Raw genomic sequence first — 26,309 nt, forward strand, 5'->3', positions numbered from 1 at the left:
TTGCATCTAAAACACCAAAAACAATCAACCTCTTTACAATTTTTACTTAGTTATTTTATCTAGTCTAGTTTTATTTGCTTTATTTCTACTTGTGTCTAATTACCTACGCGAAACCGTGTGCTTCACAACCACACGGTGGAGTTGGGGACACAAGGCTTTTATTTTACTTGCAGGATTGCTAGAAAAAGGGAGAAGAGAATACTCTTTGTCTAGTTCCCTGGGAGTTCGATATAAACCCTCGAGTCACTCTTGTGGGGAAAATACTCTGCTGATACAACACTCTGCACTTGGAGTCATAACGTATCAAGATCTTTTGGCGTTGCTAATAGCCGTCATCAAGCTTCCATGAAGAGCTAGCGGATGCGGGGATGGCTAGAGTGGTGACACGACACAATAGTGGCCATGGCGAGCTCGGCCGCATGGTGCGGGAGCAAAAAGTGTGGCACCGTAAACTCCGACACCGGCACGGCCTCCATAGATGCGAGCGCGTCTAGTGGAGATGGTTGTTGCATACTCCCCATCCTCGCCATCACAGCCTTCAGTTTTTGCCCCGCTGTATGGCGTACTCTGCCTCCACTCCATGCTTTTATTACAAAGAGGAAGGAATCTGGCAGGTGAGTTCCACCTAAATTTTACCATGCCACGTAAGCCTGTCACTGGTCCCCACCGGTGAGAAAATCACTTATAGCATATCAACTGGCCAAGGAGTGATTTTTTTACACTGTTAGTGAATTGTGGTTGTTTTTTGCAAACTTTTTTTTGTAAAGAGATGATTTTTTTGAACCCAAGACCTTTGTGGTGATATTTTTGCATCTCTTACTAGTTGAGTGCCCTTGGTCTAAACAAGTGTGGGATCCATGGGAATATCTCCGTGATACTCCCTTTTAATCAGAATACCTTGCTAGATATAGCAAAGTCGCCGCAGTCTGTCTTCTAAACCTAGAGCAGCCTCCACCTCCTCGTCCTCCATAGATCAGTAAAGTGTAAGATTTCTAATTCTATAGACATACCTTGGATCCACAATATTTCTGTTTGTTGACCACTGGACATGTTTCTGGCCCAAGTGGCCCAAGCCCATATGTGTGCTGACCTATAAAAGGAGGGAGCTGGAGGAGAGCTAACCCTAAGACAAAAAAACCACACCAGCTGCCAGGGACCAAGGGAGAGGAGGTGAGTTGCTGCTTGATACATCTCCAACGTATCTATAATTTCTGATGTTCCATGCTAGTTTTATGACAATACCTACATGTTTTGCTCACACTTTATAATGATTTTATGCATTTTCCAGAACTAACCTATTAACAAGATGCCGAAGTGCCAGTTCCTGTTTTCTGCTGTTTTTGGTTCCAGAAAGGCTGTTCGGGCAACATTCTCGGAATTGGACGAAACAAAGGCCCACGATCTTATATTTCACGGAAGGTTCTAGAAGTCCGAAGGAGAGACGAGGAAGGGCAGCAGGGGACCCACACCATATGGCGGTGCGGGTGGCCCCCTGGCCGCGCCAGCCTATGGGGAGGGAGCCCCCTGGCCCCTCCGACTCCGCCTCTTCGCCTATATAATCTCTCGTGACCTAAAAACCCGACACCAATTGACGAAACTCCAGAAAGACTCCAGGGACGCCGCCGCCATCGCGAAACTCCGTTTCGGGGGACATAAGTCTCTGTTCCGGCACGCCGCCGGGACGGGGAATTGCCCCCGGAGTCATCTCCATCGACACCACCGCCATCTTCATCGCCGTTGCTGTCTCCCATGATGAGGAGGGAGTAGTTCTCCCCCGAGGCTGAGGGCTCTACCGGTAGCTATGTGGTTCATCTCTCTCCCATGTGATCTTTATGTGATCATAAGCTTTGTATCACTATTAATCTATGTGCTACTCTAGTGATGTTATTAAAGTAGTCTATTCCTCCTCCATGATGTAATGTTGACAGTGTGTGCATCATGTAGTACTTGGCATAGGTTATGATTGTAATCTCTTGTAGATTATGAAGTTAACTTTTACTATGATAGTATTGATGCGATCTATTCCCCCTTTCATAGCTATTGTTGACAGTGTGTATGCTATGTTAGTACTCGGTCTAAATTGCAACGGTCTATTATGCACTCTAGAGGTTACTTTAATATAAACTCCGGATGTTGTGGAGCTTGTTTACTCCGGCTTGAGGTGTGCTTTTATAGCCCTACACAACGAATGGTGTTTGTTATCCAACAAGAGAGTATTTGAAGTAGCACAAGTGAAGAGAAGTTATTTATTTATGTGATCATTGTTGAGAGTGTCCACTAGTGAAAGTATGATCCCTAGGCCTTGTTTCCAAATATCGAATCACCGTTTATTTACTGTTCTACTGCATGTTTACTTGCTGCCATATTTATTTCAGATTGTTATTACCACTCATATTCATCCATATCACTTGCATTTTACTATATCTTCGCAGAACTAGTGCACCTATACATCTGACAAGTGTATTAGGTGTGTTGGGGACACAAGAGAATTCTTGTACCGTAATTGCAAGGTTGCTTGAGAGGGATATCTTTGACCTCTACCTCCCTGAGTTCGATAAACCTTGGGTGATTCACTTAAGGGAAACTTGCTGCTGTTCTTGTTGCGGTCAGAAACCCACCGGCGAGCAGCGACGGGCAACATAGGAGAGCCGGGAGGCTCCCAGGACTGCGGCTGGCCCTGGTCCCTCCGAGCGACGGTCCGCAAAGACTCCGGCACGCACGTCCGATGCTGGTGCAAGGGCGTGCCACCTGACCTATACCTGGTCAGGAAGGTGATGGATGTGCCTCGCTTAGTTTCCTGCATGGCATACACGTAAACATTAAATACGAGCCTCGATCGGCTCTCAGGTTGTCCTGTGAATCGGCTCAAAGAGCCGATCCACCCATGATTCGCACGAGGTGTACGAATATATGGTGGTCCTGCTTGATCAAAATAAAGCTAAAACGACCTACTACGATTTAGGGTTTTCACCGCATAATCGGAACATCCTACTCGTGATTGAGCCTGGCGGCCACGCACGGTGATCGTAAACCGACCCTAAACAAGGCCTAAAAACCAACACGAGGTTGATCGCCGGAACATCCTGTCTAGGGCTAGCAAACTACACCCTACGCGCCACTGGATCCTTCAACCCGTTTGTAAGGCCTAACTATGCAGATATTAAACTAATCCTTGAAGAACAAGGAGCAACCATAACGGATCGGATCTACTAAATAATGATCAAGCGGGGTGCCGCCCTTACACCTAAGATAGGCGTAAGGGCGGCTAGATGCCTAAGGGTTGCACGACGATAGCATATGATACGATGAACAATGCTAACCCTAACACATCTAAGATAACTACGTTGCTCGCCATCAAAAAGGCTTCAGTACGAGCAACGCATGGATAACGAATAAATTTGTACTGCCTAGATCACAAGATGCGATCTAGGCAGCATGATGCTTACCCGGAAGAAACCCTCGAGACAAGGAGTTGGCGATGCGCCTAGATTGGTTTGTGATGAACGTGATTGTTGTTTATTTCATAAACCCTAGATACATATTTATAGTCCGTAGACTTTCTAATCGTGGGAATAATCCCAACCGTGCACGAGCCAAACTCTAACTAACCGACACGTATCCTACTATATTACAGATACACGGGCCAACTAGCCCAAACTTTGCATATAAGGCCGATTCACGTATATTCTTCCATGTATATTCTTCAAGCCCATCTTGATCGCGGCCCACCTCTGACTCGGTCAAATTCTGGTGATAACACATGCCCCCCTAGTTTTGGAATTGATAATTCCAAAATCACTCTGCTTTTCTTCATCGGGTCATGTCGTGGCAGAACAGAACCGTCGCAGTATTCTTCATCATGATGCCTTGCCTTCTCAACTTCTCTGCAAAATTTGATAGCTTTAGCATCAATTCCTCGGAAACTGCAATGGCATTAAATCTCCACTAGGCTCCCCTTTATTTAACTGTGCCGACTGATTAGCCTTTTCATCCCCCTCCTCTGTTCTAGCTATCGGCACCGAAAAGCCCTCTTTCCCTGTAGCAATGTCTTCTTCTTCCTCCGTCTCCTCCGGCCTCTCTTTCCAATCTTCTTCCTCGAGCGAGCTGATGTCAGAGCCAGAGTGGGACTTCGACTTCATGTTAGATGGCCCACCAGAAGCCCTCGTCGGATCAGATGGCGACATGCCCCTGACTGATGGGGAGGGCGACCTCCAGTTCCTCATTGAAGGGGAACTGGAGAGCGAGAGCGAGGATGACCTCCACTCCTGGAGGAACCCCACTTCCTCCGATAAGGAGGAGGAAGAGGAAGACGAGGAAGAAGAGGAGGAACAGGAAGAAGAGGAGGAAGACGACTCCTCTTCCTCCGCTGGGTACCCGCCGGCGAAGCGCTTCCGCACTTGGGCGGACAGTGAAGATGACGATGATGACGAAGAGGAAGAAGCTCCGGCCGAAGGCTGGGGCAGCAGTGACGAGGAGTTCTCCGGAAGCAGCGCCGGCGGCAGCTACGATGCCGATGACGAGGGCAGCGAGGATTAGTAAAGTAGGATCAGTAGTACTCGAGCAATCGGCTCTTCTTTTGTTCCCCCTTTCTCGAGCAATCGGCTCTTCATTGTAAAAAACCCTCCTTTTATTAATGAAGAAGTATTTCCAGCTAACTTTTTTGCCGATAGTCAAAGTCAAACGATCTCCCAAAAGAGCCGATGGCATCGCATCGGTCTCTACCATAAAAACACGAGTAAAGCCGACCCAACTGCCCCTCCAAACGGTAACCTGCGACCTCCGTCTGAGAAGGCAAACTCAGATCCCCAAATCGCCGCCTGAGCAGTTCCAACTCACGGCCACCCGCATCCCAGATCTCGACCGCGCCGCCCCAAACTCTACAGCGCATCCAATGGCGGAATCATCCAATACCAACGCCATGGTCTCCGGTCTGAAGGTAATCCTTAACCTCCTCTCGCTATTCGAATCGACGTTAGGATTAATAGCAAACACCTGAATTAATGTTCTGTTCCGTTATTAATTTTAGGTTTCAGACATCTTACTGCCACATCCTTCTCTCGCAAATTCTATGTGCCTTGGTCCCCGTTCTTCCGAGAGTTCCGCCCTCTTAATTTCATGCGAAGCTAACAGAATCCCCTTCGTGAATCAGAACTTAGATCTGTCTTCCTGGGCCGACTGCCTGCGAGCCTGGCCTAATCCCCCTGAGGGTTGGGTGGCATGGTACAATAGAGTATCCAAAACCCACTATGCCACCTGGGAAGCCATAGGGATAGCCGATGCCTTGTCATTATCATTGTCTCCCCTTGAAAAGAATGAAAATATTCTGAAAACCATCGGCTACTTCTGGTCTGATGCACTGAACTGCTTCATGTTTGGCCATGGCCCTATGACACCAACTCTGCTGGATGTGGCCATGATCACAGGACTAGCCATTGCATCCCCAAGCCCTTCTGCATTCAAACTGCCGAAAGTCCCTTTCACCCTTTCCTCTAAAAAAGAGTGTACCAGCTGGGGTGCCTACCTCAATCGTTATATGAAAACCAAAGGTCCTGTGACAGAGAGAGAACAGACAGCCTTCCTGAACTTCTGGTTGGAGCACTTCATATTCTGTGGCCCATCACTCGCCCCTACCAAGAATTACCTTTACCTGGCCTATGAACTTGCCAAAGGCACCCAACTTGGCCTCGGCAAACTGTTTCTTGGAGAGGTCTATCGATCTCTTCAACTGATGTCTGTCAAACTGTTCTCTCAAAAGACAGTTAAAACTGGAGGCCCCTGGTGGTTTATTCAGTTATGGGCTCAGCTGTACTTTCAGATCCAGATCCCAGACTTCCCACCTTTGGCCACCTGCACCTTCCCGGATGCTAATGGAAAGGAGATCCGATGCACCAGCTATGGCCAAGCTTTGTATGGTCTCCCAGGCAGCAGGCTGATCCCTAAGGAAGCAGCAGGGTGGTTCAAGATTTTCTTCCAAGGTTTGGACAACCCCCTGTTCTTTCCTTATACTGAATAGGAGAACTTTGAGAACCCAGTCTCCTTCCGATTGGATGACTTTGCCGATGACGCTAGCACCCGGCATCTGTACTCTATCATGATTCGTCCTTGCTTCCTCCCAGTTGGCATGAGTACCTCGAACCGGATCATCAAGCCTGGTTATGAGTCTTACCAACCGGTAGTAGTAGCCCGACAGCTTGGCCTCAGGCAGGTGCCTCCACACTTCTTCCTACACCACCTGACAGCAAGCAGAGCTGAACTGCCTGACATCCTCACTGGCCAAAGGTGCTATACCTTCTTTGATGCTTTGGCCATTCCAATTCCCCACAATCTCTGTTTCACCTTCACTACCGATGGTTTCGAGACTTGGTGGTCCATGTGGAAGACCCATGTCTTCAGAAGGGCTCTAGGACCGCTGCTGAGACAACTTGATGCCGAGTATGACGTTCCTGTAGACCAGGTACTATTACTTAAATATTTCTTGCAATGGCTTATGGTGATTGTCTGTAACCTGACTCCAACTCCTAGCAGCAACAAGATGGCCCAGCTCCCACGCAAGCCGATGGCTCCCCCTTCGAATTCCTTCCTCTGGCCCCAGTGGTTCTCTTCTGCCAGAGCTCGCCACCCCTGAAGAAAGTCATAATGCAGAGTCAGCCGATTTCACCGAAATCGGCTCCCAAGAGTAAAGCATCTTCGGGGCCAGTTGCCCCCCGAGCCTCGACTCAGGCGAGGACGGCAGTGAGGAAGGTGGCTGCCAGGAAGACCCTGAAGCGCAAAGCTCCTGCCCAAGAAAGCTTGCACGTAAGTTGATTTGTGCCCTGTCCACATTTATCTGCTTTCCCAGTCTTTTGCAACATGCTCGTACTCCTCTCTACAGACTTCCACCGAAGAAAACTCCAATGGGGCCGCAGAATCCAGCCAGACGGATTCGAGCTCGGGCAACTCCGAGAGATCCACCACCCAGAGCCAGACGGCTTCGCCAGCGCCGGCTTCTAAGAAAAGGTCAATTCCCGAGCCTCCTGCTCCCCAAGCCCCGACCAAATCGGGGTCACGCGTGAAGCGTCGATGCGTCAAAAGGGCTCGTAAAGACCCACGAGCTTCTCCATCAAGCCAGGAGGTCTCAAATGTAATTATCTCCCTGGTTTACACTTCATGTTAACCCATTGCCACTTGGATCGGCTAATCACTTCCTTTTGCAGACCAAAGATACCTCTAGCGGAGACGTCGAGGAGGTACTGATGCCGTCCGCCACGCTAGACCTAGCCACCTCGACGATCGCGGCTGACCAAGTGGCTAACCTAGCCAAGTCCCCGGAAAAGCCGATTATCACCACATCGGCTGCTCCTCCTGCCTTGGGAGAGGTACACCCCCTTTCCTTGGCTCTATCACTTTCTTCGTTGTATGCTAAACCCACTTTGTTTGTCTTGTCAGGGTTGTGATCTCTCGAGCTTGCTGACGTTCGATCCAGAATCCATCGAACCAACTACTTCCAAGGCAAGCGGAGAGCCCAGTCCTAGCACGGTCCATGGTCCACTCCAGCGTCTCAAGGATTTGCTCTCTTCCTCAATTGAGACCCTGGTTGAAAATTCCGAGGAAGTCAAAGGCATCCTCGAAGATATCCAGCCCCATCTCCCTATGACACTGCAAGTGAAGCTTTGGCCAGCTGTGACTCTGTCGGTCTTCAAGTCAAGGGTGCAATCGGCTCGCCAAAGGATTAATCTTCGCCACACCCAGCTTCCATTGAGAGCCGATATTGCAGACAAGTGTCAACGGCTCAACGAGAAGAAGGCTGCTTTAGACGCCAAAACTGACACTTCTGCCAACAGTGCCGAACTCGAGACCCTGCGCAAGGAACTGGAGAACCTTGAAGAGAGGGTCAGGGTGACCAAGCAGCTTATCCAAGACAAGGAAGCCCTTATTGCCCGCTCTCAAGAGGAAGCAAAGGGCCTCACAGCCGATCTGAAAACCGATCTAGCTGAAATTCGTACCCTGACCAGTCAGCTGGTGATGGGCAAAGACGAGGACGACGAGGCTGAAATCGCCGAGGTGGATCGCATCCGTGCTGACGCCCTTCACGCCCTCAGCGCGTTTCTTCAATAGAGCCTTTTGACCATTGCTCTCCTGTGTTGCCCATCTTGTTTTACTGAACTTGACCTTCTGAAGTCGATGACTCTGCTTCGGTTGTGCTTGCTACATTGTGACTCTGCCTCGGCTGTACTTGTTACATTTTTTTTTACTGGCCGATTTTCCATCGGCCCCTAATATCCCATGTATCGCACATGTTCATAGCGTCTGTCTATCTGATTATGTGCCCCCCCCGAGCCGAATTTGTCAGGTTACTGCAGATATCGGCTCTGCAGTTATCGATAGGACGATACCTGAACATCGGCTCTGCACACATGACCAATGCCGATTTCCTCGAGCTCGCAAGCCGATGTAAACCCATACCCTAGCTTTCCGTCACCTGTTAGATCGACGCTGAACACAGGCGAAGCGTATGGCAAGGATAATACGGGGCGATTGTTGGAATTGGCCCCTATCTTGATTGTATTGCTCAAAAGAGGATTACATCTCGTTTGTGCCAGCTGATGTCCCATCACCGGCTTTCCTTCGTTTGGGGCGCCACTACATTTTTTGTGGTCGACCCTCTTCATCCAGGGTTCATTGAATTTTCGCGGCCAGGTCGGGCCGCGCCTTCCTTAGCGTGTGCAGGTATAACCTTTCGGCTTCCTCCAAGCCACGCAGTCGCTGAACCCTACGCCTTTGGGAACGGCTGAGTCCATCAGGGCGCCACCTTGGCCGGTGGTATCTGTCCTCGTCTCCTTCACAGTCATCTTTTAACCCCTCGAGGTCTTCTTCCCGAGAGGAGTCATTTTGCTTGTTCTTAGATGGGAGAGGCCCAAGCCGTTTAGTAGATACCATGTGGGCGGGTTCTATGAAAAGAGCCGATGAGGTCGGCTTCGAGGATTGCTTTGACCTCGTCATACTTCTTCTTGAGCTCCTCGGTCAGATCCTCGTACGTGACTGGAGTGCCGTCCGCCATCTCAGATGTAGATGGCGATGCGGTTGATGTCGAAGATGGTCCCACCGGGCGTGCCAGAATGTGTTGCGGTCAGAAACCCACCGGCGAGCAGCGACGGGCAACACAGGAGAGCCGGGAGGCTCCCAGGACTGCGGCTGGCCCTGGTCCCTCCGAGCGACGGCCCGCAAAGACTCCGGCACGCACGTCCGATGCTGGTGCAAGGGCGTGCCACCTGACCTATACCTGGTCAGGAAGGTGATGGATGTGCCTCGCTTAGTTTCCTGCATGGCATACACGTAAACATTAAATACGAGCCTCGATCGGCTCTCAGGTTGTCCTGTGAATCGGCTCAAAGAGCCGATCCACCCATGATTCGCACGAGGTGTACGAATATATGGTGGTCCTGCTTGATCAAAATAAAGCTAAAACGACCTACTACGATTTAGGGTTTTCACCGCATAATCGGAACATCCTACTCGTGATTGAGCCTGGCGGCCACGCACGGTGATCGTAAACCGACCCTAAACAAGGCCTAAAAACCAACACGAGGTTGATCCCCGGAATATCCTGTCTAGGGCTAGCAAACTACACCCTACGCGCCACTGGATCCTTCAACCCGTTTGTAAGGCCTAACTATGCAGATATTAAACTAATCCTTGAAGAACAAGGAGCAACCATAACGGATCGGATCTACTAAATAATGATCAAGCGGGGTGCCACCCTTACACCTAAGATAGGCGTAAGGGCGGCTAGATGCCTAAGGGTTGCACGACGATAGCATATGATACGATGAACAATGCTAACCCTAACACATCTAAGATAACTACGTTGCTCGCCATCAAAAAGGCTTCAGTACGAGCAACGCATGGATAACGAATAAACTTGTACTGCCTAGATCGCAAGATGCGATCTAGGCAGCATGATGCTTACCCGGAAAAAACCCTCGAGACAAGGGAGTTGGCGATGAGCCTAGATTGGTTTGTGATGAACGTGATTGTTGTTTATTTCATAAACCCTAGATACATATTTATAGTCCGTAGACTTTCTAATCGTGGGAATAATCCCAACCGTGCTACGTTGCTCGCCATCAAAAAGGCTTCAGTACGAGCAACGCATGGATAACGAATAAACTTGTACTGCCTAGATCGCAAGATGCGATCTAGGCAGCATGATGCTTACCCGGAAAAAACCCTCGAGACAAGGGAGTTGGCGATGAGCCTAGATTGGTTTGTGATGAACGTGATTGTTGTTTATTTCATAAACCCTAGATACATATTTATAGTCCGTAGACTTTCTAATCGTGGGAATAATCCCAACCGTGCACGAGCCAAACTCTAACAAACCGACACATATCCTACTATATTACAGATACACGGGCCAAATAGCCCAAACTTTGCATATAAGGCCGATTCACGTATATTCTTCCATGTATATTCTTCAAGCCCATCTTGATCGCGGCCCACCTCTGACTCGGTCAAATTCTGGTGATAACAGTTCTACAAACCTCTGCTCTTGGAGGCCCAACACTGTCTACAGGAATAGAAGCGTGCGTAGACATCAAGCTATTTTCTGGCGCCGTTGCCGGGGAGGTAAGGTAAAAGGTATTCACATCCTCCGACTACTAAGCTATTTCCTAGCACTGTTGCCGGTGTGTGAGTGCTCGAAGCTATTTCCTTTAGATTCTGCAATTATATCTTTTTATTTCTTGTTTTTATTTTCACTAGTTAGGCTTAATGGAAAACGACAAAAATATTAGAGATCTTTATAGTATTTATCTTGAGTTAGGACATGAGGTGTTTGAAGAGAAAATAAAAAAACCTATGGAACTTTATATGCATGCTAATGTCAATGTTATTAGTATGAATGCTTTGAATACCATTGTTGCTAATGCTATGGAAAATTCTAAGCTTGGGGAAGCTGGTTTTGATGAGCATGAAATTTTTAGTCCCCCAAGCATGGAGGAGAAAATTTACTATGATGATACTTTACCTCCTATATATGATGATTACAATGATGACTATCATATTTTTAGTCCACCTACTATTGAGGAGAAAATTAATTATGATTACAATATGCCTCCTATATATGATGATTATGGTGATGAGAATAATACTGATAGCTATTTTATTGAATTTTCTCCCACTACAATTAATAGTAATGACTATTCTTATGTGGAGAGTAATGATACTTTTATGCATGTGAATAATAATGCTTTATGTGATAGTTATATCGCTGAGTTTGTTCATGATGCTATTGGAAATTATTATGAGAGAGGAAAATATGGTTGTAGAAATTTTCATGGTACTAAGACACCTCTCTACATGCTGAAAATTTTGAAGTTACGCGTGTTTTATCTTCCTATGCTTGTCACTTTGTTCTTCATGAATTTATTTGTGTACACGATTCCTTTTCATAGGAAGTGGGTTAGGCTTAAATTTGTTTCATACTTGCTTTTTGATGCTCTCTTTGCTTCAACTCTCATCCTTATGTGAGCATCATTAAAATGACTGAGCCCATCTTAATGGCTATAAAGAAAGCACTTCTTGGAAGATAACCCATGTTTTATTTTGCTACTATTTTGTTGTGTCTTGGAAGTTGTTACTACTGTAGCAACCTCTCCTTATGTTTATTTTATTTCATTGTTGTGCCAAGTAAATTCTTTGATAGAATGTTGATACTAGATTTGGATTTCTGCGCAGAAACAGATTTCCAGCTGTCACGAATTTGAGTAGATCTCTCTGTAGGAAACTCAGAAAATTCTGCAAAAATTCATGAGTAATCCTCAGATATGTACGCAACTTTCATTCAATTTGAGCTTCTTCATCTGAGCAAGTTAAGTGCCTCGAAAAAATTCGTCTTTACGGACTGTTCTGTTTTGACAGATTCTGCCTTTTATTTCACATTGCCTCTTTTACTGTGGTTGAGTGGATTTCTTTGCTCCATTAACTTTCAGTAGCTTTGGGTAATGTCCAGAAGTGTTAGGAATGATTGTGTCCTCTCTGAACATGTGAATTTTTGATTATGCACTAACCCTCTAATGAGTTTGTTTTGAGTTTGGTGTGGAGGAAGTTTTCAAGGGTCAAGAGAGGAGGATGACACAATATGATAAAGAAGAGTGAAAAGTCTAAGCTTGGGGATGCCACCGTGGTTCATCCCTGTATATTTCAAGAAGACTCAAGCATCTAAGCTTGGGGATGCCCAAGGCATCCCCTTCTTCATCAACAACTTATCAGGTCACCTCTAGTGAAACTATATTTTTATTCCGTCACATCTTATGTGCTTTACTTGGAGCGTCTGTGTGATTTTATTTTCGTTTTGTTATTTTCATTATCTGAATAAATTCATGCTTATGTGGGAGAGAGACACGCTCCGCTCGTTCATATGAACACTGGTGTTCTTAGCTTTACTTTTAATGTTCATGGCGAAGGTTGAAACTGCTTCGTTCATTGCTATTTGGTTGGAAATAGAAAATGTTTCATGTGGTAATTGGTATATTTTCTTGAATAATTTGATACTTGGCAATTGTTTTGCTCAAATAGATCATGTTTAAGCTCTTGCATCATGTAGATTGCACATATTAATGAAGAACTACCATAGAGCTTGTTGAAATTTGGTTTGCATGATTGGTCTCTCTAAAAGTCTAGATATTTTCTGGTAAAAGTGTTTGAACAACAAGGAAGACAGTGTAGAGTCTTATAATGCTTGCAATATGTTCTTATGTAAGTTTTTCTGTACCGGTTCATGCTTGTGTTTGCTTCAAACAACCTTGCTAGTCAAATCCTTGTACTGAGAGGGAATGCTTCTCGTGCATCCAAAGCCTTGAGCCAAAACCTATGCCATTTGTGTCCACCATAACTACCTACGATGTGGTATTTCTCTGCCATTCCAAGTAAATTGCTTGCGTGCTACCTTTAAAATTTCATTCCTTGTCTTTTCAATATATAGCTCATGGGAAAATAGCCTTAAAAACTATTGTGGTAAAGAATATGTAGCTTATGTATCTTATTTCTTATAAGTTGCTTGTTGAGCGGTAACCATGTTTCTGGGGACGCCATCAACTATTACACCTTTGTTGAATATCATGTGAGTTGCTATGCATGTTCGTCTTGTCTGAAGTAAGGGTGATTTATCATGATTAAATGGTTTGAGTATGCATATTGTTAGAGAAGAACATTGGGCCGCTAACCGAAGCCATGAATCATGGTGGAAGTTTCAGTTTGTACATTAATCCTCAATCTCTTATGAGAATATTATCTGTTGTTGAATGCTTATGCATTAAAGAGGAGTCCATTATCTGTTTTCTATGTTGTCCCGGTATGGATGTCCTCAAGTTGAGATCTATCAAAAACGAGAAATCAAATGCGATCTATCTCCTTGGACCTTTGTACAGGTGACATAGAGGTACCCCTTTGTGACACTTGGTTGAAACATATGTAATGCAATGATAATCCATGGAAATCCAAGCTAATTAGGACAAGGTGCGAGAACTATTGGTATTCGATGCATGAGGCTTGCAACTTATAGGATGTTTTATGCATAACACATATGAATTTTTACTACCGTTGACAAAATTGTTTCTATGTTTTCAAAATAAAAATCTCTAGCACAAAGAATAATCCCTGCTTCCCTCTGCGAAGGGCCTTTCTTTTACTTTATGTTGAGTCAGTTTACCTACTTCTTTCTATCATAGAAGCAAACACGTGTGTCAACTGTGTGCATTGATTCCTACATACTTGCTTATTTGCATTCATCATATTACTTTGTGTTGACAATTATCCATAAGATATACATGTTGAAGTTGAAAGCAACTGCTGAAACTTAAATCTTCCTTTGTGTTGCTTCAAAACCTCTTATTAAGAATTTATTGCTTTATGAGTTAACTCTTATGCAAGACTTATTGATGCCTGTCTTGAAAGTACAATTCATGAAAAGTCTTTGCTATATGATTCAGTTGTTTAGTCATTATCTTTACCATTGCTTTGAATCACTTCATTCATCTCACATGCTTTACAATAGTATTGATCAAGATTATGTTGGTAGCATGTCACTTCAGAAATTATCCTTGTTATCGTTTACCTACTCGAGGGCGAGTAGGAACTAAGCTTGGGGATGTTTGATACGTCTCCAACGTATCTATAATTTCTGATGTTCCATGCTAGTTTTATGACAATACCTACATGTTTTGCTCACACTTTATAATGATTTTATGCATTTTCCGGAACTAACCTATTAACAAGATGTCGAAGTGCAGTTCATGTTTTCTGCTGTTTTTGGTTCCAGAAAGGCTGTTCGGGCAACATTCTCGGAATTGGACGAAACAAAGGCCCACGATCTTATATTTCACGGAAGGTTCCAGAAGTCCGAAGGGGAGACGAGGAAGGGCAGCAGGGGACTTACACCATATGGCGGAGCGGGTGGCCCCCTGGCCGCGCCAGCCTATGGGGAGGGAGCCCCCTGGCCCCTCCGACTCCGCCTCTTCGCCTATATAATCTCTCGTGACCTAAAAACCCGACACCAATTAACAAAACTCCAGAAAGACTCCAGGGACGCCGCCGCCATTGCGAAACTCCGTTTCGGGGGATAGAAGTCTCTGTTCCGGCACACCGTCGGGACGGGGAATTGCCCCCGGAGTCATCTCCATCGACACCACCGCCATCTTCATCGCCGTTGCTGTCTCCCATGATGAGGAGGGAGTAGTTCTCCCCCGAGGCTGAGGGCTCTACCGGTAGCTATGTGGTTCATCTCTCTCCCATGTGATCTTTATGTGATCATGAGCTTTGTATCACTATTAATCTATGTGCTACTCTAGTGATGTTATTAAAGTAGTCAATTCCTCCTCCATGATGTAATGTTGACAGTGTGTGCATCATGTAGTACTTGGCGTAGGTTATGATTGTAATCTCTTGTAGATTATGAAGTTAACTATTACTATGATAGTATTGATGCGATCTATTCCCCCTTTCATAGCTATTGTTGACAGTGTGTATGCTATGTTAGTACTCGGTCTAAATTGCAACGGTCTATTATGCACTCTAGAGGTTACTTTAATATAAACTCCGGATGTTGTGGAGCTTGTTTACTCCGGCTTGAGGTGTGCTTTTATAGCCCTACACAATGAATGGTGTTTGTTATCCAACAAGAGAGTGTTTGAAGTAGCACAAGTGAAGAGAAGTTATTTATTTATGTGATCATTGTTGAGAGTGTCCACTAGTGAAAGTATGATCCCTAGGCCTTGTTTCCAAATATCGAATCACCGTTTATTTACTATTCTACTGCATGTTTACTTGCTGCCATATTTATTTCAGATTGTTATTACCACTCATATTCATCCATATCACTTGCATTTTACTATCTCTTCGCCGAACTAGTGCACCTATACATCTGACAAGTGTATTAGGCATGTTGGGGACACAAGAGACTTCTTGTATCGTAATTGCAGGGTTGCTTGAGAGGGATATCTTTGACCTCTACCTCCCTGAGTTCGATAAACCTTGGGTGGTTCACTTAACGGAAACTTGTTGCTGTTCTACAAATCTCTGCTCTTGGAGGCCCAACACTGTCTACAGGAATAGAAACGTGCGTAGACATCACTGCTCCATCACCAAGATGAGGTGTGCTGCTGCTCCAACATGGTATCAGAGCAAGGCGGCAGTGGGGCCTGAAGGGGAGCCGGTTCAGGCAGGGAGTGGGTCTGCGCGGCGGAGAGGAGACGAGGTGGTGCTGCATGCAAGGGGAAGGAGAAGGACAAGCTAGACTGTGGTTCTTGCTGCTGCGTGCAGCTGCTTGCTGACGTGGGAGTTGGATTGCAACGGTTCCAGAAAGTAGCTTCCTTGTGACGGTAAAGCACTCGTCCGTTGGGAACCCCAAGAGGAAGGTATGATGAGTACAGCACCAAGTTTTCCCTCAGTAAGAAACCAAGGTTTATCGAACCAGTAGGAGTCAAGGAACACGTGAAGGTTGTTGGTGACGGAGTGTAGTGCGGCGCAACACCAGGGATTCCGGCGCCAACGTGGAACCTGCACAACACAATCAAAATACTTTGCCCCAACTTAACAGTGAGGTTGTCAATCTCACCGGCTTGCTGTAAACAAAGGATTAATCGTATGGTGTGGAAAATGATGTTTGTTTGCAAAGAACAGTAAAGAACAATGATTGCAGTAGATTGTATTCAGATGTAAAAGAATTGGACCGGGGTCCACAGTTCACTAGTGGTGTCTCTCCAATAAGAAATAGCATGTTGGGTGAACAAATTACAGTTGGGCAATTGACAAATAAAGAGGGCATAACAATGCACATACATATCATGTTGAGTAGAGTGAGATTCAATCGGGCATTACGACAAAGTACATAGACCGCTATCCAGCATGCATCTATGCCTAAAAAGTCCACCTTCGGGTTAGCATCCGCACCCCTTCCAGTATTAAGTTGCAAACAACAGACAATTGCATTAAGTATGGTGCGTAATGTAATCAACACAAATATCCTTAGACAAAGCATTGATGTTTTATCCCTAGTGGCAACAAAGACATCCACAACCTTAGAACTTTCTCACATCGTCCTGCATTTAATGGAGGCATGAACCCACTATCGAGCATAAATACTCCCTCTTGGAGTTACAAGTATCAACTTGGGCAGATCCTCTACTAGCAAAGGAGAGCATGCAAGATCATAAACAACACATATATGATAGATTGATAATCAACTTGTCATAGTATTCCATATTCATCGGATCCCAACAAACACAACATGTAGCATTACAAATAGATGATCTTGATCATGATAGGTGATACGTCTCCGACGTATCGATAATTTCTTATGTTCCATGCCACATTATTGATGATATCTACATGTTTTATGCATACTTTATGTCATATTTATGCGTTTTCCGGAACTAACCTATTGACGAGATGCCGAAGGGCCAGTTCCTATTTTCTGCTGTTTTTGGTTTCAGAAATCCTAGTAAGGAAATATTCTCGGAATCGGACGAAATCAACGCCCAGCATCTTAGGATCACGCGAAGCTTCCAGAACACCCGAGAGAGGCCAGAGGGGGGCCACTGGGCCACCAGACGCCAGGGTGGCGTGGCCCAGGCCTTGGCCGCGCCCCCCTAGTGTGTCACCGCCTCGTCGACCTTCTGACGCCGCCTCTTCGCCTATTTAAGGGTCCCTGACCTAAAACTTCGAGACGGAAAAGCCACGGTACGAGAAACCATCCAGAGCCGCCGCCATCGCGAAGCCAAGATCTGGGGGACAGGAGTCTCTGTTCCGGCACGCCACCGGGACGGGGAAGTGCCCCCGGAAGTCTTCTCCATCATCACCACCGCCATCTTCATCAATGCTGCTGTCTCCCATGAGGAGGGAGTAGTTCTCCATCGAGGCTAAGGGCTGTACCGGTAGCTATGTGGTTCATCTCTCTCCCAATGTACTTCAATACAATAATCTCATGAGCTGCCTTACATGATTGATATTCATATGATGATGCTTGTAATCTAGATGTCATTGTGCTAGTCAAGTGGATTTTACTTATGTGATCTCCGGAGACTCCTTGTCCCACGTGTGTAAAGGTGACAGTGTGTGCACCGTGTGGGTCTCTTAGGCTATATTTCACAGAATACTTATTCACTGTTATGAATGGCATAGTGAAGTGCTTATTTATATCTCTTTATGATTGCAATGTGTTTTGTATCACTACTATTCTATGTGCTACTCTAGTGATGTTATTAAAGTAGTTTATTCCTCCTGCACGGTGTAATGGTGACAGTGTGTGCATCGTGTAGTACTTGGCGTAGGCTATGATTGTGATCTCTTGTAGATTATGAAGTTAACTATTGCTATGATAGTATTGATGTGATCTATTCCTCCTTTCGTAGCGTGAAGGTGACAGTGTGCATGCTATGTTAGTACTTGGTTTGGTTGTGTTGATCTGTCATGCACTCTAAGGTTATTTAAATATGAACATCGAATATTGTGGAGCTTGTTAACTCCGGCATTGAGGGTTCGTGTAATCCTACACAGTTAGTGGTGTTCATCATCCAACAAGAGGGTGTAGAGTCTAGCATCTATCTATTTATGCTGTTATGTGATCAATGTTGAGAGTGTCCACTAGTGAAAGTATGATCCCTAGGCCTTATTCCTAAATACTGCTATCGCTGCTTGTTTACTGTTTTACTGCATCTGTACTGTCCGCAATATTACCACCATCAACCACACGCCAGTCCTGGACAGCAAAGCACTTTTCTGGCACTGTTACTACTGCTCATATATATTCATACCACCTGTATTTCACTATCTCTTCGCCGAACTAGTGCACCTATTAGGTGTGTTGGGGACACAAGAGACTACTTGCTTTGTGGTTGCAGGGTTGCATGAGAGGGATATCTTTGACCTCTTCCTCCCTGAGTTCGATAAACCTTGGGTGATCCACTTAAGGGAAACTTGCTGCTGTTCTACAAACCTCTGCTCTTGGAGGCCCAACACTGTCTACAAGAATAGAAGCTCCCGTAGACATCAATAGGCAGCTCACAAGATCTAACATGATAGGACAAGAGGAGAAGACAACCATCTAGCTACTGCTATGGACCCATAGTCCAGGGATGAACTACTCACACATCAATCCGGAGGCGATCATGGTGATGAAGAGTCCTCCGGGAGATGATTCCCCTCTCCGGCAGGGTGCCGGAGGCGATCTCCTGAATCCCCCGAGATGGGATTGGCGGCGGCGGCGTCTCTGGAAGGTTTTCCGTATCGTGGCTCTCGGTACAGGGGTTTTCGCGACGAAGGCTATAAGTAGGCGGAAAGGCAGGTTTGGAGGCGGCGCAGGGGCCCCACACCATAGGCCGGCGCGGGCCCCATGCTGGCTGCACCGCCCTATGGGTACGGGCCCTCGTGGCCCCACTCCGTATCCCCTTCGGTCTTCTGGAAGCTTCGTGGAAAAATAAGACCCTGGGCGTTGATTTCGTCCAATTCCGAGAATATTTCCTTTGTAGGATTTTTGAAACCAAAAACAGCAGAAAACAACAACTGGCTCTTCGGCATCTCGTCAATAGGTTAGTGCCGGAAAATGCATAATAATGACATAAAGTGTGTATAAAACATGTGAGTATCATCATAAAAGTAGCATGGAACATAAGAAATTATAGATACGTTTGAGACGTATCACTGCTCGTCCAGGAGTGAAGCAGGGGTGGTGGTTTCTCAAGTTGTGTGTGTCTGCTACTATTGAAAGGAGGGTGCTGGTAAGCGTGCCTCGAAGCTTTTTGTTGTTTTTGCTGGGTGAAGGTGAGAGTGCAGATCGAGGAGCCCAAAGGCCTTGCGGAGGCTCTCGAGCAGCTCACGCTGTTTCTCTCAAAAGGGGGTGGCTCTGAGGCCATTGTTCCCCGACAAGAAGTGGTTCAGAAGATTGACCAAGCTAGAGGGTGTTACCCACAGACATCAAGCTAGAGGGCGTTACCAACTATCTGAGTTGGTCTCGGAGGGCAATGTTGTCTGTGGATCAGAAAGATCTTGATGGGTACTTAGTGGGGACTGTCAAAGAACCAGGAGACAAGACTAGTGCTGAGAGAAAGAAGTGGAAAACCGTCAACTCTCTGCTTATTGGGTGGCTATTGAACTCGGTGGTGCCCTCCATTGGGCGTTCCGTGGAGGGGTTGTCCACAGCTGCTAAAATATGGAAGACTTTGTCCATCCAGTACTCTGATAAGGGAAATGTCATGCTCATTGCTCAGATTGATGGGAAGATTCGCCATCTCCGCCAGGGGGACATGACAGTGATGGCATATGTGGCAGAGCTGCAAGCCTTATGGGCTGATCACGATAACTGTGACCCTCTCGAACTCTATGATGCAGCCTCCATCGAGTCAGGGAAAAAGTGGATAGCGCACATGCATGTGCTCAAGTTTTTTGAGGGGCTAAGTAAGTGCTTTGATGGCAGAAAGGCATCTCTGCTGCACCACACCTCCTTGCCCCACTCTTGACGAGGACATTGCAGCAATGGCTCAAGAGGAGGTGCGGATCTCTCTGGAACCAGCAGATGAGAAAGTTGTGTCAGCTCCAACGTTTGTTGTGACCGAGCGTAGAGAGTGGAAAGAGACTAGGGACTGTTTCATTTGTGGGGAGACTGGTCACCTGAAGTGGTACTACCGAATTCGTGGTAGAGGCAGGGGATATAACAGAGGGGGAAGTAGCAGGATGTCAGGAGGTAGAGGTGGATACTCAAGACGTCAAACTGCTAGAGGTAGAGGAGGACACACCGGAAACTACGGTGGTCAGAGTGCACACATGGCGACTGAAGTGGATAATGTGACGTCAAAGGATGCAGAAGTGGATGGTGCTGCCTATGGAAACTTTGCTAACTTGGTCTCCATGGATGAAGGTAATTCTGAAAAAGCATCCCTTGCTACTAATGAGAATGATACAGAATGGATTCTTGACTCTGGCGCATCTAAGCATGTTGCAGGTAAATTCGGTGTGTTTGAGTCTTACATTAAGCATCCTCCTACTCACAAAGGCACCATTCAAACTGCTGATGGTACAAAAAAACCTGTTGTTGGAGAAGGCACAGTAAAGTGCACTTCAAACATCTCTTTGTCATCTGTTCTACACGTCCCAGCGTTTCCTGTTAATTTGCTCTCTCTGAGTGCTCTCGTTGATGACATATACTGTAGTGTGACTCTTAAAAAGTTGGGTGTCGTGATTCAGGAGCGGGAGACGAGGCAGATGGTTGGGACTGGCACCAGGCGTAAGGGGCTCTGGTATGTGGAAAAAGGGGTGCATCCAGAGTTCGTGTATGCTGCAACCATGGAGGATAAGGAGAAACAAGCTATGATCCATCACTGTAGGATGGGGCATGTGTCTTTCGATAAGATGAGTAGAATATTTCCTGATATTATGTGTGGAATAAGCAATGACAAGTTAACATGTGATGCTTGCGAATATGCTAAACATACAAGAGCCTCATATGTGAGTAAGGGGCTTAGGAGCATATCTCCTTTTATGCTTATTCATTCAGACGTATGGACTTCCCCAGTGGTGTCAGTGAATGGAATGAAGTACTTTGTTACCTTTGTTGACTGCTATTCTCGTATGACTTGGGTTTATTTGATGCACCACAAGGATGAGGTGTTTCACTGTTTTCAGAACTTCCATGCATATGTAAAGAATCAGTTTCAAGTAGTGGTGCAGGTGCTCAGGTATGAACAAGGTATTCTTCATCAAATGACTTGCCCAGATACCCCTCCCCAAAACGGTGTGGCAGAGCGGAAAAACATACACGTTTTGGAAGTAGCTCACTCGCTGATGTACACAATGAATGTGCCCAAGTTCCTGTGGAGTGAAGCAGTCATGATAGCCACTTTTTTTATTAACAGGACACCCTCCAGGATACTCGGTATGAAATCCCCATGCGAGTTGTTGTTTGGAAAAAATAAGTTTGTTGTCCCTCCGAAATTATTTGGCAGTACATGCTTTGTTCGGGACCATAGACCATCGATTGGGAAGTTAGACCCACGAGCACTAAAATGTGTTTTTGTTGGTTATTCCTCTAGTCAGCAGGGGTATAAATGTTGGTGTCCCTCTGCAAAACGCATGTTTGTAAGTATGGATGTCACCTTCAGGGAATCCGAGCCATTCTATGGTGAGCAAACTGATCTGAGCTTGTTGTTTGCAGAACTTGACCAACTTCACTCTGTGCAAGATGGTCATGAGGGGGAGAAGGTAGTGTCTCACACTAAGGGCGATTCTATGGGTACTAAACCTGATGGTGATGTGCAGGTTCAAGTCCAACCAATAGTGGGTACGATTCCGCTTGATTCTCCCCAGATTCCTGCTCCTGTTCAGGATCGGTGGCCATAGAATCTCCAAGTGTACACTAGGCTGCAGCCACATGTGTAGGGGGAGCTGGAAGGCAGTGATGTGAGTTCATCTAACACAGTGGGACAACAACCACATGTGCAGGGGGAACAATAAGGCAGTGCTAGTAGCCTATCTGACACAATGGATCTGCCAATTGCATTGTGAAAGGAGACACGTGAAGCAGCCAGAAAGGGTGAAGTGGCAAGGAAGGCTCTTTGCGAAATGCATGCTCTACAAACTTTTTCTGATGAACATGACATTAGCAAATTTGTTTCTTACAAGGCTTTGTCTCCTTACTATAGAGCTTTTGTGACTTCTCTACAAACCGTGTCAATTCCAAACGATTGGAAGACATCAAAGCAAGATCCGAAGTGGCGCGAAGCGATGATAGAAGAGTTGGAAGCACTGAAGAAAAACAAGACATGGGTGCTAACCACATTTTCAGCAGGGAAAAAGGCAGTGAGTTGTAAGTGGATCTATACTGTGAAGCAGAATCCTAAAGGGAAGGTAGAAAGGTATAAGGCCAGATTGGTTGCTAGAGGGTTTAGTCAAACTTATGGAATTGACTATGATGAGACGTTTGCTCCAATGGCGAAGATGAACACTAAGAATATTCGTTTCATGTGCTGCTAACTTTGGGTGGAAGTTGCATCAATTAGATGTCAAGAATGCCTTCTTACATGGTGACCTGCAGGAAGAAGTGTACATGGAGATACCACCCGGTTTTGGTACCTCACAGACCAAGGGAAAAGTATGCAGGCTAAAGAAATCCTTGTATGGTCTGAAGCAATCTCCAAGGGCATGGTTTGATAGGTTTAGACAAGCTATTTGTGCTATGGGGTATGGTCAATGCAATGGTGACCACACGGTGTTCTATAGACACGCTGAGCGGAGGATCACCATTCTTGCAGTTTATGTGGATGATATTATCATCACTGGAGATGACCAAGAGTAAATAAAGAGATTGAAGGAGTGTCCGAGCAAGGAGTTTGAGGTGAAAGATTTGGGCAACCTAAAATATTTCCTTGGCATAGAAGTGGCTCGAACAGAGAAGGGAATATCTTTATGTCAACGAAAATACACCCTAGATCTCTTGAGTGACATGGGCATGATGGGATATCATGCAGCCCCTACCCCAATTGAACAAAATCATCAAGTGACTGCACAATCAGGTGAGCTAGTAAATAAGGAAAATTATCAGAAATTGGTTGGGAGACTCCTGTACTTGTGTCATACCAGGCCTGACATTACATATGCCATGGGTGTGGTGAGAAGATACATGCATGAACCAAGGAGTGGGCATCTTGATATAGTGCACAGAATCTTTACATACTTGAAGGGAACTCCGGGAAAGGGGTTGTGGTTTGCAAAGAGTGGGCACCTTGAGGTGGATGGCTATAGCGACTCTGATTGGGCTGGTTGTCGAGATGATACAATATCAACGTCAGGCTATTGTGTGTTTGTGGGAGGAAATCTGGTGTCATGGAGAAGTGCTTGTGACGGTAAAGCACACGTCCGTTGGGAACCCCAAAAGGAAGGTGTGATGCGTAAAACAGCAAGTTTTCCCTCAGTAAGAAACCAAGGTTATCGAACCAGTAGGAGATGAAGGCCACATGAATGTTGTTGGTGGAGGAGTGTAGTGCGGCGCAACACCAGGGATTTCGGCGCCAACGTGGAACCTTGATGCGTGTGGTTGGCACGTCCGTTGGGAACCCCAAGAGGAAGGTGTGATGCGCACAGCGGCAAGTTTCCCTCAGTAAGAAACCAAGGTTTAATCGGACCAGTAGGAGTCAAGAAGCACGTTGAAGGTTGATGGCGGCGGGATGTAGTGCGGCGCAACACCAGGGATTCCGGCGCCAACGTGGAACCTGCACAACACAACCAAAGTACTTTGCCCCAACGAAACAGTGAGGTTGTCAATCTCACCGGCTTGCTGTAACAAAGGATTAACCGTATTGTGTGGAAGATGATTGTTTGCAGAAAACAGTAGAACAATATTGCAGTAGATTGTATTTCAGTAAAGAGAATTGGACCGGGGTCCACAGTTCACTAGAGGTGTCTCTCCCATAAGACGAACAGCATGTTGGGTGAACAAATTACAGTTGGGCAATTGACAAATAAAGAGAGCATGACCATGCACATACATATCATGATGAGTATAGTGAGATTTAATTGGGCATTACGACAAAGTACATAGACCGCCATCCAAATTTGCATCTATGCCTAAAAAGTCCACCTTCGAGTTATCATCCGAACCCCTCCAGGTATTAAGTTGCAAAGCAACAGACAATTGCATTAAGTATGGTGCGTAATGTAATCAACAACTACATCCTTAGACATAGCATCAATGTTTTATCCCTAGTGGCAACAGCACAACACAACCTTAGAACTTTCTCACTTTGTCCCGGTGTCAATGCAGGCATGAACCCACTATCGAGCATAAATACTCCCTCTTGGAGTTACAAGCATCTACTTGGCCAGAGCATCTACTAGTAACGGAGAGCATGCAAGATCATAAACAACACATAGATATAACTTTGATAATCAACATAACAAGTATTCTCTATTCATCGGATCCCAACAAACGCAACATATAGAATTACAGATAGATGATCTTGATCATGTTAGGCAGCTCACAAGATCCGACAATGATAGCACAATGGGGAGAAGACAACCATCTAGCTACTGCTATGGACCCATAGTCCAGGGGTAGACTACTCACACATCACACCGGAGGCGACCATGGCGGCGTAGAGTCCTCCGGGAGATGCTGCCCCTCGCCGGCAGGGTGCCGGAGGCGATCTCTGGATCCCCCGAGATGGGCGGCGTTGGCGGCGTCTGCGGAAGGTTTTCCGTATCGTGGCTCTCGTGACCGGGGGTTTCGTCACGGAGGCTATTTGTAGGCGGAAGGGCAGGTCAAGAGGCGGCACGGGGCCCCACACCACGTGGCCGCGCGGCCAAGGGGGGGGCCGCCGCCCTAGGGTGTGGCCCCTCGTGGCCCCTCTTCGTCTCTCCTTCGGACTTCCGGAAGCTTCGTGGAAAAATAGGCCCTGGGCTTTGATTTCGTCCAATTCCGAGAATATTTCCTTATTCGTATTTTTGAAACAAAAAACAGCAGAAAACAGCAACTGGCACTTCGGCATCTTGTTAATAGGTTAGTTCCAGAAAATGCACGAATATGACATAAAGTGTGCATAAAACATGTAGATAACATCAATAATGCGGCATGGAACATAAGAAATTATCGATACATCGGAGACGTATCAGCATCCCCAAGCTTAGTTCTGCTCGTCCCGAGGTGTAAAACGATAACACGAGATAATTTCTGGAGTGACATGCCATCATAATCTTGATCATACTATTTGTAAAGCATATGTAGTGAATGCAGCGATCAAAACAATGTATATGACATGAGTAAACAAGTGAATCATAAAGCAAAGACTTTTCATGAATAGCACTTCAAGACAAGCATCAATTAAGTCTTGCATAAGAGTTAACTCATAAAGCAATAATTCAAAGTAAAGGCATTGAAGCAACACAAAAGAAGATTAAGTTTCAGCGGTTTCTTTCAACTTGTAACATGTATATCTCATGGATATTGTCAACATAGAGTAATATAATAAGTGCAATAAGCAAGTATGTAGGAATCAATGCACAGTTCACACAAGTGTTTGCTTCTTGAGGTGGAGAGAAATAGGTGAACTGACTCAACATTGAAAGTAAAAGAATGGTCCTCCATAGAGGAAAAGCATCGATTGCTATATTTGTGCTAGAGCTTTGATTTTGAAAACATGAAACAATTTTGTCAACGGTAGTAATAAAGCATATGCATCATGTAAATTATATCTTATAAGTTGCAAGCCTCATGCATAGTGTACTAATAGTACCCGCACCTTGTCCTGATTAGCTTGGACTACCGGATCATCACAATGCACTGTTTTTACCAAGTGTCACAAAGGGGTACCTCTATGCCGCCTGTACAAAGGTCTAAGGAGAAAGCTCGCATTGGATTTCTCGCTATTGATTATTCTTCAACTTAGACATCCATACCGGGACAACATAGACAACAGATAATGGACTCCTCTTTTATGCATAAGCATATAACAACAATTAATAATTTTCTCATTTGAGATTTGAGGATTGTTGTCCAAAACTGAAACTTCCACCATGGATCATGGCTTTAGTTAGCGGCCCAATGTTCTTCTCTAACATATGCATGCTTAACCATAAGGTGGTAGATCTCTCTTACTTCAGACAAGACGGACATGCATAGCAACTCACATGAAATTCAACAATGAATAGTTGATGGCGTCCCCAGTGAACATGGTTATCGCACAACAAGCAACTTAATAAGAGATAAAGTGCATAATTACATATTCAATACCACAATAGTTTTTAAGCTATTTGTCCCATGAGCTATATATTGCAAAGGTGAATGATGGAAT

General features: G+C 45.6%; 1 pseudogene; it reads left to right on the top strand.

Moving 5' to 3' along the window:
• Positions 1 to 402: 402 nt before the first annotated feature.
• On the top strand, positions 403 to 20,817 carry LOC127341044 (uncharacterized; annotated as a pseudogene).
• Positions 20,818 to 26,309: the final 5,492 nt, after the last annotated feature.

Source organism: Lolium perenne, chromosome 3 (assembly GCF_019359855.2).
Source record: "Lolium perenne isolate Kyuss_39 chromosome 3, Kyuss_2.0, whole genome shotgun sequence".
NCBI classification, from domain to species: domain Eukaryota; kingdom Viridiplantae; phylum Streptophyta; class Magnoliopsida; order Poales; family Poaceae; genus Lolium; species Lolium perenne.